This window comes from Canis aureus, chromosome 10, assembly GCF_053574225.1.
Source record: "Canis aureus isolate CA01 chromosome 10, VMU_Caureus_v.1.0, whole genome shotgun sequence".
Lineage (NCBI taxonomy): Eukaryota > Metazoa > Chordata > Mammalia > Carnivora > Canidae > Canis > Canis aureus.
This window is the reverse complement of record NC_135620.1, coordinates 1,811,397-1,826,899: the sequence shown is the minus strand read 5'-3', so window position 1 is coordinate 1,826,899 and position 15,503 is coordinate 1,811,397.

Below are 15,503 nucleotides of genomic sequence, written 5' to 3'. Positions count from 1 at the left end.
TGGGGTTAATTCCTCCAACTCTTATGAAATGCCTACTATGTTTTAGGCACTATGAATACACAAATGAATTATCTCTGTGTCAGAGGCTTCTAGTCAAAGATGATCAGAAATATACCTTTCTTTGGGATGCCTGGGTGGCTCAGTGGTTGAGTGTCTGCCTTTGGCTCAGGGCGTGATCCCAGGGTCCTGGGATTGAGTCCCACATCAGCTCCCTGCAGGGAGCCTGCTTCTTCCTCTGCTATGTCTCTGGCTCTCTCTGTGTCTCTCATGAATAAATAAACAAAATCTTTTATTTTTTAAATATACCTTCTGTCAAATGAAGTTTCAGTTATTGCCTTATTGCAAGGAGGGAGACCACACACTATGGAGAACCATGAAGCTTCATAATGGAAGAGTGTTAAGGAGGATTCATTATAGGATTTGTGCTTGTGTCAGGTGATTTTTGAGGAATATTCAATGAAGCAGGTTTTGCTCTGGTTTGGGTACTGTCAGGGAGTGTGGTGGTTAATCTGATATTTTAATGAATCTTCCCTAGAAGGCAGGAAAAATAATCTGACACTAAGTCTATAATTGACAAAGAAGCAGTTGTTATTCTTCTTAGCTGGGAAAAGAGGTTGTTTAGTAATTTTTGTGGTTTGCTCTGTAATCTTGTTTTGTCTCTGTTCTGAGAAGATCATGGAATGGCCTTTTTTTGTCTTAGCTTATTACAGTTACAGAGCTATCTTGTCTGACATCAGTGCACTGTGAGGTTAATTTCAAGAAAAGGATGCATGCATGTAAGGATTCAGCTGTAAATGCCAGGCCATTAACTAGTAACACCAAGAGCTAGCTATTAGGGTTAGGTGAGTTCTTATATGTCTGTTTGATTCATTATCTAGTGAGAAAGACAGGCCTTTAATCTGATCATTAGAATAATAATAATAATAACAACAACAATAAGTAGCAGCAGTGATGATAGTAACAACTAATATGTATTAAATTTTTATGTTCTACACACTGGCCTGAGCACTTTACATGTATTTTTTATTTAATTTTCATGACAGTCTTATGATGTAGACACTGCTATTACATTATTCCTATTAATAGATATGGTAATTGCAGTTTGGAGAAGTTAAGTGATTTTCCCCAAATTGTGTAGCTTTATGTAGGGTTGATATCTATAGGCATTCTGATTCAAAAGCTCATGTTCTTACACACTATTTTAAATATATGCTACAATGAAATGTTATGTGGTTTGGATATTGTTGGTGTTCATCCCAGATCCCCTTTACTGGTTTGGTACACACACACACACACACACACACACACACACACACACACAGTTGCCATGAGTATGGCTACTTTTGCTCACAGCTGCCTCTTTCTTGCCTTTTCACTAGGGAGGTAATACTTCTCCTTAGAACAGCCTTGAGGTATTGATTTTGACTAATGGGTGAGTGAAGGGGAACGCATGTGGTTGAGAGTGGTTGGGTGAGGGAGAAAGGCTGGTCTCTTAAAGTGGGACCTACTCTTTGACGCAGTTAGTGCTCTAGAGCTCTGCAGGAGATGGGGCAGAGGCTAGAATCCAGCTGAGACCTAAGACCAAATTCTAGCCTGGCTTTTTGCCTTGCCCTGTCATATTTCTTCACTCACTCCTCTGTCAGAGAGCATTCTTGTGATAAACCACTTATACAGTAGTCCCCGTCTCAGACTCTTTGTAGGTGACAGACAGATGGCAACATGCGTTATTGATGTGAAAAGATATCAACATGGAAGCAGAGAGGAGAGATGCTTGCACTTTCCTGGCATGGAGAAGTTGAGAGATGGTATTGGGGAGAGAAGTCTTCCTGGATGAAGCAGCTCCTAAATGTAGTTTTAAAGCATGAGTTGGATTAGGCAGGTGAAGTTATCTTTGAAGTCAACCACTTGATTTGCTAAATCTGTGCAAAAGAATAAAGAGTAGAATTTAAAATTTTGCGATTAAGTTAATATCCTTGCAGGAATTTTAGTTTTCAAATTCTTACACTTAATGTGATAGCAATTATTAAGAGAGCAGGAAGGGACATTTACGTTCACTAACTACTTAAATGTGAAATTTATGGTGTTAGGGTGTTCTCTCATATAGTCCCTCTATTAATATTTCAATGCAACAGAAGATATGAAATTCAGAGGTGAAGGAAATTGTTCAAGTTTTATATTTTAAATTCATGCAGTTTGTCTTTTAAAATATACTTTATTTAGGCATACTTTACATGCAATAAAATGTGCACATTGAAATTATAAATTTTGATGAGCTTTGACAACTTTCTGCATCCATTTAAATCTACCAATTGAGATGTAGAACATTTGTATCACCTGAAAAATTTCTGTTGTGCCTTTCCCAGTCAGTTCACTTCAATATTCAGCCCCATCCAAGCACTGCGCTGATCTAAATCATTATAGATTGGCTTTCTTTAGTAGATTTCTATTTTTGTTATGCCCTTTAATACATCCACATTTTAAAAATATTACCATTAGGTAAAATTAGCCACATATTATGGAAATGTCTGGATTTATTCTACAGTTTTTTTAGACATATCACAAAGTATCCCAGAAGAACTTACATACCAATTCAAGAAATATTTTCTCAAGTATTTTGAGGGACATAGCAGAAATTTAACCAAAACAAGATTGCAACTTCTTCCTCTGCCTCCTCCTCCTCCTCCTGTTCTTCTCTTTCTCCTCCTTCTCCTTCTTCTTCTTTCTTCTTCTTCTTCTTTTTCTTCTTTCCTCCTCCTCCTCCTCCTCCTCCTCCTCCTCCTCCTCCCCCTCCCCCTCCCCCTCCCCCTCCCCCTTCTTCTTCTTCTTCTTCTTCTTCTTCTTCTTCTTCTTCTTCTTCTTCTTCTTCTTCTTCTTCTTCTTCTTCTTTCTTCTTCCAAAATTGCAACTCCTAGTGATAGTCTTTTTCTCTTAAAATCTGCTATAAGACTCTCATGGAGCTCACAAGACAGGTGTGTGTATGTGTGTATGACTATAGGGAGTTGCTACACCCCAGCAGCCTCCCTCTGCCTCTCTCCATCACTGTTCCTTCTTTCTTCGCAAAGGTAACCCATTATTCTGACATCTACCTCTGTGGTTTGGTTGTGTCTCTTTTTGAACTTTGTATCAAGGGAATCATATAAGATGTCATATTTAGTCTTTTATTCAGCACTGTGTGCATACTTTGCAAATTCTTCCAGAGTCATACCGTCGTGATCAATTTGAATGAATTGGGCCAAGTATCTTGCTCACCCTCAGGCCTTGAGGTCTGTTGTTTTTATTGTCTGTAACACCAAATTCCACCATGATGCTAAAATGCATAGAAAAAGAGGCCCTTTTTTGCCTTTCTCTGGGGTTCAAGCATGGCAGGAGACAGCCTGATGGGAGGTGCTGAAGATGGTAGGACTATATCCCCTTTATTTATTCTTCTTACATTTAAGTTTGAATGAAGTTTAGGGGGGAAGAGCATCCAAAGTTGATTGGCTTTTCGTTTTTGTAGCTCAGTCATTTGATAGAATTACTAGGAAGCAGACAGTTCCTTGGGGATAACTTTGTTGTAAATATATGGATTATACATTAAATGAGTGTTTCAGAGCCAGAGTCTCCAGGAGTCCTGCCTGTCATCTAGAGCTCATGCCTCTTCTATACAGCTCTAACTTTCAGACTTCATCTCAAATAGTGGCAGTACAGTTTTAAAGCCACGTAGCCTGGGCTGATACAGCTACTTTCTAATTCCTCCATATAAACAGCACTGCACTAGATTGTCAATATTTTATTTTATGCTGATTCCTTGAAAAAGCAACTCTCTTGTGAATGATAATGTGGTTGCTTGTCTGCCTGATGATTGTTTTCCTGTATGTGGGGAAAAAAATCCAATTTAGTGTCAAGCATTAATCATATTTTAGGCTATTTGCACCTGAACATGTAAGGTGTACATCTTAAGACAATTAATCATGATTACAGTGGAACAGAGTCAAAAAACAATGGCATTAATATGATCAAGGACTTTTTTTCACTATAAAATTTGAGATCGAGGTATTATATATGATCCTTCAGAAGACTACTTCTAGCTAATGAACAGTTCTACTGTGATTTTATGCTGTGTGTCTTTAATAGCATCTGATATCTTGTTACTTTGGCCTATTATTCAGGGTAGCTAGGAACATGCCAACAATGAAAATATCATTTCATTATTCTGTTGTTCTTCTTCTCTTTACCATTGAAAGGAATGTATTTACAATATAACTTTTATGGTTATGATAGCCAACTCATTTTTTACTTCTTTTATTGTCATCTGTAATGTCCAGTTGTATGTTTACAACCTCTGTTGTCTATACTTGCTGCCAAGAGGGGCTTAGATAATAAACTTGATACATATAAGCACTTCAGCATGTATTATGGCAAGTATTATTTCTGGGATTCTATATCCATATAAAGCACACTGTCTTTTATATTCCACTGAGTATATCTTTTAGCTTCACTAACATTTTCAAAACACTGCCTATGTGTAGGCATTATGAAGACACAGAAATATTTAGACAGTAACCAGTCTGCTCTCAAGGAGCTTGTAGCATTGTAACCAACACAGGTATACCAACAAACAAAAAAGAGCACGTAGACCCAAAATCATATTAACATAATTGGCATACGTTTAACCTAATACACATTTTTACTACATTTAATCAATGATCAGAATATCCAGCTGGTACACACTTGTCATAGCATATCTGCTTTTGTGAATGTCTCTTCTCTTGCTTAGGGTTACAGGAGAGATGAAGGGTCTATTTGGATGATTTCTTCATCACTGCTATAAAAGTTCTTGGAAGAGTGTTCAGTTTTGTAATACCTCTGCCTGGAGCTTGGAATAATGCTTGGCAAATAGTAAGGCTTAAGTGAACCCTGCTTAAATCAATGAAAGCTCTCCCATTATTTACTTCTAGTAAGCTTGGCTTAAAACTAAGAGCATGTGTGTATATACATAAATATGTTAATAAATATGTATATATGTATATATACATACACATGCATACACATATAATATTATATATCATTATTACATCCATCATTGTTACTCATTATTTGCATATATATTTTTTGCCATTTCTGCCATTGAAAGAGTATACAGGGAGCATCATGTGTTTAAAATGCTCCAAAAATAGACTCAATTTGGGACCCCGGGGTGGCTCAGCAGTTCAGTGTCTGCCTTTGGCTCAGGGTGTGATCCCGGTCTTGGGATCAAGTCCTACATCAGGTTCCCTGTGAGGAGCCTGCTTCTCCCTCTGCCTATGTCTCTGCCTCTCTCTATCTTTCATGAATATATAAAATCTTAAAAAAATAGACTCAAGTTGTCATTTTAGATTTCTTTATAATTTAATTCGATGCTATAAATAATTAAATAGTATTTTTAAACAGTATCTACCACGCTCTTACAGCTTTCCTATGGGAAACCACAGAAGTAAAATGTTGCAAAAGTAGCAGAAGATCAGCAGTCTGGATAAGCAGTAGTTTTTCTCTTCTAACACACAGCATTATGAAAATGAGCAAGCATAAAGGAAGGAGTATGGATATTAGATTATTTATCATAAAAGTCGATCCTTGTGATTGCTTCTCTTAATAAAATGATCTGTAACATAATGGAATATGCATAAATACAGAATGAATGCTCCATTTCAAAGAACATCTATAGGACTTGTGGGAATAATTTAGCAGATAGACATAATTAATGTGATAGCTGTTGAATAACTTAAACTTGGAGTTTGCAGATAATTGTAGGGGAAAAGGTTTAGCCAATCACGGTTTATGTTTCAAAGGGAACTTGGACAAATGAATACTTAACAGTGGAGAGTGAAAGAAAGACTCTGGCCATGATGAAATAGATATAAAAGTGAAGAAATCCAACTAGTTATCTTCTTTATAAAAATATTTCTGTTAATATTATAAAGAAAGAGCAAGACATTTTAAGTCTCGTCATTCTTTTTTATGTACTTCCTTTTCCATGTTTCTTGAAAGTACTGTTTTTAATTTATCATGACACCTATAAAGTTTTATTTGTAAAAATTAATTTGGGTCTCATCTAATATAACTAGAAAATACAAACATATTTTAAATAGTGTTGATTTAATTAAACAAGGAGGCCTGGATAGAGTCATGTGACACTGAGGTTGTGGCACCTTGGAAAGGAAAGCAAAATCGGCTTATAAATACCTCAGGGTTAGAAATTGAAATTTAAAGACAAGCCAGCCAATAACAAGCAGCCAGTAAGGCCAGTAAGGCTTTAAGCTATAGCCAATCTTCTTTCTTTGCTTCAGTCTTGTCTCTATAAAAGTTTTCCCCTACCACTATCAGTTTGGTGCTGCCCAATTGAAATCAATTGTTGCTCAAATTCTAACTTTTAATATGCCTCAGTGTATCTTGTAATGATAGTAATGCAATTGTATGGCCTTTGAAAAGAAACCTAAGATACAACTTAGACGGTCTCATTATTACCCACAGAATCTTGGTAAAATAGAAGATAGGGAAGCTGGAGAGTTCTCTTGACATCACCTCAGGGTGTGGAGCTAGCATCAGGAAGGGCATCCTTCCAGAGCTCTCGGTAACAAGTGGGCTTCCTAATGCCTGTTTTGTGGTTTTGCCTCGTTGGCACAAGCACAGTGTAATCACTCAGATTAAACTTTGTGATATCCTTGGTGGTGAAGCAACCGGAAGCATGGTGACAGCCTCTGAGGGGTCCTTGTATTCACTGTCCTAGGAGGTGGAGACATTTGTGAGGTAGCTTCATTGGGAACCCAGCTACTCTTTTCTGGGCTGCTGTCTGTTTCAACTTGCCTATAGTAAATGTAGTTCTGAGAGTGTGAACGTCGGGTTAGTGAAGAATCCTTCTTCTTCTGGGCAAAGGACTAAACTCTATGTGAAATTAAAGATTAAAAAGACACCGTAAAATCAGTGCAAATAAACTTATATTTTGTTTTCTCTCTTAGGAGATGCACATGCCTCATTTTCCTTCCTGCTCTCACCAGTCTTCTTTTTAATACTGAGAGACGTTTTTACATTTGGCTTTAGAAATGAGAAGGAGTGGGACACCTGGGTGGTTCAGTGGTTTAGCACCGCCTTTAGCCCAGGGCCTGATCCTGGAGTTCCGGGATGGAGTCCCACATCGGGCTCCCTGCCTGAAAACCTGCTTCTCCCTCTGCCTTTGTCTCTGCCTCTGTGTCTCTCATGAATAAATAAATAAAATCTTAAAAAAAAGAAATGAGAAGGATGTTATGGGGCAAGAATTATTAAGAAAGGAGGTCTGTCTTCAATAACTTTCTACACCACAATCTTTTAAAATACCTCATACAATGAATCACTTTTTAGGACAACTTTTCCTTTAAAGTTTTACAAGAAGGAAATAGTTTAATTTCCAGAAGATGGACTTGACATTATATTACTTGTGTTGTGCCGATAGTCTCAGCAGAATTTGACACCCTACACAAAGCCCCGTGAAGTTGGTATCATTATTTTCTCTACAGTGCACTTGGAGCAGCTGGGGCCAAGTGAGATACATATCTTGTCTAAGTTTCTTGGCTCATAAGCAACAGAATTAAGACTTAAACATAAGCTTGTTTGCTTTCAACGTCACATTTGCTTTTAATTGCTATGTGTTCTGCCTATCAGACTTCACTAAGGTGATTTACACTGTACCTCATTTGATCAGCAACCCAGATTCACCACTGGGTTAAAAGCAAGGGACTTTCTGAGTTGCAATTTTCTACTCAGGAAAATGTGCATAATGATATGTCTAACACATAGGATTATTTTCAGGTTAAAGTTGTTAATAGACATAAAATGGCTAGCTCATATTCTGGCAGCAAGCTCATATTCAAGACATGTTTGTTCTTTTTTTTTTTTTTTTATTGGTGTTCAATTTACTAACATACAGAATAACCCCCAGTGCCCGTCACCCATTCACTCCCACCCCCCGCCCTCCTCCCCTTCTACCACCCCTAGTTCGTTTCCCAGAGTTAGCAGTCTTTACGTTCTGTCTCCCTTTCTGATATTTCCCACACATTTCTTCTCCCTTCCCTTATATTCCCTTTCACTATTATTTATATTCCCCAAATGAATGAGAACATATAATGTTTGTCCTTCTCCGACTGACTTACTTCACTCAGCATAATACCCTCCAGTTCCATCCACGTTGAAGCAAATGGTGGGTATTTGTCATTTCTAATAGCTGAGTAATATTCCATTGTATACATAAACCACATCTTCTTTATCCATTCATCTTTTGTTGGGCACCGAGGCTCCTTCCACAGTTTGGCTATCATGGCCATTGCTGCTATAAACATCGGGGTGCAGGTGTCCTGGCGTTTCATTGCATTTGTATCTTTGGGGTAAATCCCCAACAGTGCAATTGCTGGGTCGTAGGGCAGGTATATTTTTAACTGTTTGAGGAACCTCCACACAGTTTTCCAGAGTGGCTGCACCAGTTCACATTCCCACCAACAGTGTAAGAGGGTTCCCTTTTCTCCACATCCTCTCCAACATTTGTGGTTTCCTGCCTTGTTAATTTTCCCCATTCTCACTGGTGTGAGGTGGTATCTCATTGTGGTTTGGATTTGTATTTCCCTGATGGCAAGTGATGCAGAGCATTTTCTCATATGCATGTTGGCCATGTCTATGTCTTCCTCTGTGAGATTTCTGTTCATGTCTTTTGCCCATTTCATGACTGGATTGTTAGTTTCTTTGGTGTTGAGTTTAATAAGTTCTTTATAGATCTTGGAAACTAGCCCTTTATCTGATATGTCATTTGCAAATATCTTCTCCCATTCTGTAGGTTGTCTTTTAGTTTTGTTGACTGTATCCTTTGCTGTGCAAAAGCTTCTTATCTTGATGAAGTCCCAATAGTTCACTTTTGCTTTTGTTTCTTTTGCCTTCGTGGATGTATCTTGCAAGAAGTTACTATGGCCGAGTTCAAAAAGGGTGTTGCCTGTGTTCTTCTCTAGGATTTTGATGGAATCTTGTCTCACATTTAGATCTTTCATCCATTTTGAGTTTATCTTTGTGTATGGTGAAAGAGAGTGGTCTAGTTTCATTCTTCTGCATGTGGATGCCCAATTTTCCCAGCACCATTTATTGAAGAGACTGTCTTTCTTCCAATGGATAGTCTTTCCTCCTTTATCGAATATTAGTTGCCCATAAAGTTCAGGGTCCACTTCTGGATTCTCTATTCTGTTCCACTGATCTAGGTGTCTGTTTTTGTGCCAGTACCACACTGTCTTGATGACCACAGCTTTGTAGTACAACCTGAAATCTGGCATTGTGATGCCCCCAGATATGGTTTTCTTTTTTAAAATTCCCCTGGCTATTCGGGGTCTTTTCTTTTTTTTTTTTTTTTTTGCTTTTCAGATATTTTATTTGCTCCTTGCACATATATATATTTTTTTTCCTTTTTTTTTTTTATTGGTGTTCAATTTACTAACATACAGAATAACACCCAGTGCCCGTCACCCATTCACTCCCACCCCCCGCCCTCCTCCCCTTCTACCACCCCTAGTTCGTTTCCCAGAGTTAGCAGTCTTTATGTTCTGTCTCCCTTTCTGATATTTCCCACACATTTCTTCTCCCTTCCCTTATTTTCCCTTTCACTATTATTTATATTCCCCAAATGAATGAGAACATATAATGTTTGTCCTTCTCCGACTGACTTACTTCACTCAGCATAATACCCTCCAGTTCCATCCACGTTGAAGCAAATGGTGGGTATTTGTCATTTCTAATAGCTGAGTAATATTCCATTGTATACATAAACCACATCTTCTTTATCCATTCATCTTTCGTTGGACACCGAGGCTCCTTCCACAGTTTGGCTATCGTGGCCATTGCTGCTAGAAACATCGGGGTGCAGGTGTCCCGGCGTTTCATTGCATTTGTATCTTTGGGGTAAATCCCCAACAGTGCAATTGCTGGGTCGTAGGGCAGGTATATTTTTAACTGTTTGAGGAACCTCCACACAGTTTTCCAGAGTGGCTGCACCAGTTCACATTCCCACCAACAGTGTAAGAGGGTTCCCTTTTCTCCGCATCCTCTCCAACATTTGTTGTTTCCTGCCTTGTTAATTTTCCCCATTCTCACTGGTGTGAGGTGGTATCTCATTGTAGTTTTCATTTGTATTTCCCTGATGGCAAGTGATGCAGAGCATTTTCTCATATGCATGTTGGCCATGTCTATGTCTTCCTCTGTGAGATTTCTGTTCATGTCTTTTGCCCATTTCATGATTGGATTGTTTGTTTCTTTGGTGTTGAGTTTAATAAGTTCTTTATAGATCTTGGAAACTAGCCCTTTATCTGATATGTCATTTGCAAATATCTTCTCCCATTCTGTAGGTTGTCTTTGAGTTTTGTTGACTGTATCCTTTGCTGTGCAAAAGCTTCTTATCTTGATGAAGTCCCAATAGTTCATTTTTGCTTTTGTTTCTTTTGCCTTCGTGGATGTATCTTGCAAGAAGTTACTATGGCCGAGTTCAAAAAGGGTGTTGCCTGTGTTCTTCTCTAGGATTTTGATGGAATCTTGTCTCACATTTAGATCTTTCATCCATTTTGAGTTTATCTTTGTGTATGGTGAAAGAGAGTGGTCTAGTTTCATTCTTCTGCATGTGGATGTCCAATTTTCCCAGCACCATTTATTGAAGAGACTGTCTTTCTTCCAATGGATAGTCTTTCCTCCTTTATCGAATATTAGTTGCCCATAAAGTTCAGGGTCCACTTCTGGATTCTCTATTCTGTTCCACTGATCTAGGTGTCTGTTTTTGTGCCAGTACCACACTGTCTTGATGATCACAGCTTTGTAGTACAACCTGAAATCTGGCATTGTGATGCCCCCAGATATGGTTTTCTTTTTTAAAATTCCCCTGGCTATTCGGGGTCTTTTCTGATTCCACACAAATCTTAAAATAATTTGTTCTAACTCTCTGAAGAAAGTCCATGGTATTTTGATAGGGATTGCATTAAACGTGTATATTGCCCTGGGTAACATTGACATTTTCACAATATTAATTCTGCCAATCCATGAGCATGGAATATTTTTCCATCTCTTTGTGTCTTCCTCAATTTCTTTCAGAAGTGTTCTATAGTTTTGAGGGTATAGATCCTTTACATCTTTGGTGAGGTTTATTCCTAGGTATCTTATGCTTTTGGGTGCAATTGTAAATGGGATTGACTCCTTAATTTCTCTTTCTTCAGTCTCATTGTTAGTGTATAGAAATGCCACTGACTTCTGGGCATTGATTTTGTATCCTGCCACGCTACCGAATTGCTGTATGAGTTCCTGCAATCTTGGGGTGGAGACTTTTGGGTTTTCTATGTAGAGTATCATGTCATCGGCCAAGAGGGAGAGTTTGACTTCTTCTTTGCCAATTTGAATGCCTTTAATGTCTTTTTGTTGTCTGATTGCTGAGGCTAGGACTTCCAGTACTATGTTGAACAGCAGTGGTGAGAGTGGACATCCTTGTCTTGTTCCTGATCTTAGGGGAAAGGCTCCCAGGGCTTCCCCATTGAGAATGATATTTGCTGTGGGCTTTTCATAGATGGCTTTTAAGATGTCGAGGAATGTTCCCTCTATCCCTACAGTCTGAAGAGTTTTGATCAGGAATGGATGCTGTATTTCGTCAAATGCTTTCTCTGCATCCAATGAGAGGATCATATGGTTCTTGGTTTTTCTCTGGCTGATATGATGAATCACATTGATTGTTTTACGGGTGTTGAACCAGCCTTGTGTCCCAGGGATAAATCCTACTTGGTCATGGTGAATAATTTTCTTAATGTACTGTTGGATCCTATTGGCCAGTATCTTGTTGAGAATTTTTGCATCCATGTTCATCAGGGATATTGGTCTGTAATTCTCCTTTTTGGTGGGGTCTTTGTCTGGTTTTGGGATTAAGGTGATGCTGGCCTCATAGAACGAATTTGGAAGTACTCCATCTCTTTCTATCTTTCCAAACAGCTTTAGGAGAATAGGTATGATTTCTTCTTTAAACGTTTGATAGAATTCCCCTTGGGAAGCCATCTGGCCCTGGACTCTTGTGTCTTGGGAGGTTTTTGATGACTGCTTCAATTTCCTCCCTGGTTATTGGCCTGTTCAGGTTTTCTATTTCTTCCTGTTCCAGTTTTGGTAGTTTGTGGCTTTCCAGGAATGCGTCCATTTCTTCTAGATTGCCTAATTTATTGGCGTATAGCTGTTCATAATATGTTTTTAAAATCGTTTGTATTTCCTTGTGTTGGTAGTGATCTCTCTTTTATCATTCATGATTTTATTAATTTGTCTTCTCTCTCTTCTTTTTAATAAGGCTGTCTAATGGTTTATCTATCTTATTAATTCTTTCAAAGAACCAACTCCTGGTTCTGTTGATCTGTTCCACAGTTCTTCTGGTCTCGATTTCGTTGAGTTCTGCTCGAATCTTTATTAACTCCCTTCTTCTCTTGGGTGTAGGATCTATTTGCTGTTTTTTCTCTAGCTCCTTTATGTGTAAGGTTAGCTTTTGTATTTGAGTTCTTTCCAGTTTTTGAATGGATGCTTGTATTGCGATGTATTTCCCCCTTAGGACTGCTTTTGCTGCATCCCAAAGATTTTGAACGGTTGTATCTTCATTCTCATTAGTTTCCATGAATCTTTTTAATTCTTCCTGAATTTCCTGGTTGACCCTTTCATCTTTTAGCAGGATGGTCCTTAACCTCCACGTGTTTGAGGTCCTTCCAAACTTCTTGTTGTGATTGAGTTCTAATTTCAAGGCATTATGGTCTGAGAATATGCAGGGGACAATCCCAATCTTTTGGTATTGGTTCAGACCCGATTTGTGACCCAATATGTGGTCTATTCTGGAGAAAGTTCCATGTGCGCTTGAGAAAAATGTGTATTCAGTTGAGTTTGGATGTAAAGTTCTGTAGATATCTGTGAAATCCATCTGGTCCAGTGTATCATTTAAAGCTCTCGTTTTTTGGAGATGTTGTGCTTAGAAGACCTATCGAGTATAGAAAGAGCTAGATTGAAGTCACCAAGTATAAGTGTACTATTATCTAAGTATTTCTTCACTTTGGTTAATAATTGATTTATATATTTGGCAGCTACCACATTCGGGGCATATATATTGAGGATTGTTAAGTCCTCTTGTTGGATAGATCCTTTAAGTATGATATAGTGTCCCTCTTCATCTCTCACTACAGTCTTTGGGGTAAATTTTAGTTTATCTGATGTAAGAATGGCTACCCCTGCTTTCTTTTGAGGACCATTCGAATGGTAAATGGTTCTCCAACCTTTTATTTTCAGGCTGTAGGTGTCCTTCTGTCTAAAATGAGTCTCTTGTAGATAGCAAATAGATGGGTCCTGCTTTTTATCCAGTCTGAAACCCTGCGCCTTTTGATGGGGTCATTAAGCCCGTTCACGTTCAGAGTTACTATTGAGAGATATGAGTTTAGTGTCATCATGATATCTATTCAGTCCTTGTTTTTGTGGACTGTTCCACTGAACTTCTTCTTAAAGGGGAATTTTAAGAGTCTCCCTTAAAATTTCTTGCAGAGCTGGTTTGGAGGTCACATATTCTTTTAGTTGCTGCCTGTCTTGGAAGCTCTTTATCTCTCCTTCCATTGTGAATGAGAGCCTTGCTGGATAAAGTATTCTTGGTTGCATGTTCTTCTCATTTAGGACCCTGAATATATCCTGCCAGCCCTTTCTGGCCTGCCAGGTCTCTGTGGAGAGGTCTGCTGTTACCCTAATACTCCTCCCCATAAAAGTCAGGGATTTCTTGTCTCTTGCTGCTTTAAGGATCTTCTCTTTATCTTTGGAATTTGCAAGCTTCACTATTAAATGTCGAGGTGTTGAACGGTTTTTATTGATTTTAGGGGGGGATCTCTCTATTTCCTGCATCTGAATGCCTGTTTCCCTTCCCAGATTAGGAAAGTTTTCAGCTAGAATTTGTTCAAATACATATTCTGGCCCTCTGGCCCTTTCGGCGCCCTCGGGAACCCCAATTAAACGTAGGTTTTTCTTCCTCGGGCTGTCGTTTATTTCCCTTAATCTATCTTCATGGTCTTTTAATTGTTTGTCTCTTTTTTCCTCAGTTTCCCTCTTTGCTATCAACTTGTCTTCTATGTCACTCACTCGTTCTTGCACCTCGTTAACCCTCGTCGTTAGGACTTCTAGTCTGGATTGCATCTCATTCAATTGATTTTTAATTTCTGCCTGATTAGCTCTAAATTCTGCAGTCATGAAGTCTCTTGAGTCCTTTATACTTTTTTCTAGAGCCACCAGTAGCTGTATAATAGTGCTTCTGAATTGGCTTTCTGACATTGAATTGTAATCCAGATTTTGTAACTCTGTGGGAGAGAGGACTGTTTCTGATTCTTTCTTTTGAGGTGAGGTTTTCCTTCTAGTCATTTTGCTCAGTGCAGAGTGGCCAAAAGCAAGTTGTATTGGGAAAAAGAGAAAAAGAGAGGAGAGAAAGAAGGAAAGAAAAGAGAAAGAGAAAAAAAAGGGAAGAAAAAAAACGAAAAAAAAAAGGAAGAAAAAGAGAAAGAAAAAGAAAAGAGAAAAAAGGGGGTGGGGGAAGGAAACAAATCAAAAAGCAAAAAAAAAAAAAAAAAAAAAAAAAAAAGAACCACGGGGGAGTATCTTCTGATTCTGTGTACTTTAAGTCCCTTGGCTTCCCCTGGAACTTGTCCATCCAGCTGGTCTTCTGGGGGAGGGGCCTGTTGTGCTGATTTTCAGGTGTTAGCAGCTGGGGGAGCTGCTGTGCCCCTGCCTGGTGCAGGGCTCAGTGGGGGTTGTTTGCCCCGTGAGGCCGCAGGAGGAACAGCCCCAGTGGCGGGGCAGCTCTGGAAACCTGGATTCAGCCCCCACAGTAACTACAGAGCTCTCCATCTGCAGGGCCTGGAGGCTCCGGGGCGGGGCCGCTGATCTGCTCAGCTGGGGCAGGAGCGTCCTCGCTGTCCTGGGCCCTCCCGGCCTCTGCCTGTCCTGGGGGAGGCCGGATCCTGGGCTGTGTCCCGGCGCCCTGTGCTCGGGGCCTGCGCTGGTGGATTCGCGCTCTCGGGCCGCGCAGCCCCCTCCGCGGAGCCGCCGCCCAAGCCCCTCCGAGCTGCTCCTGGAACCGCGCAGCCCCCTCCGCACGGAGCCTCTTCCTCTGCCCGCGCCCCCCCGAGCTGCTCCCGCCCCCCAGCCCCCTCCGCGGAGCCGCCGCCCGAGCCCCTCGAGCTGCTCCGGGTCCCGCCGTGCGCGCTGCAGCCCTTAGGGAGCTCGGCGCACTCTCCCGGGGCGCAGGTGTCTGTTAGTGTCCCCGGAGCCCGAGGGCATCCCCGCCCTCCTGGGTCCTGCTCCACCTCCCTGCGAGCCCCTTTCCGCCCGGGAAGGTCGGTGCAGCTCCTGCGTCTCCGGGACGGGGCTCTCCTGTCCTGGGGACACTCGCCCAGGCCTCAGCCCGGCTCCTCGCGGGCCCCTCCCCCTTGGAGGCCTTTGTTTCTTTGTTTCTTTTTCCC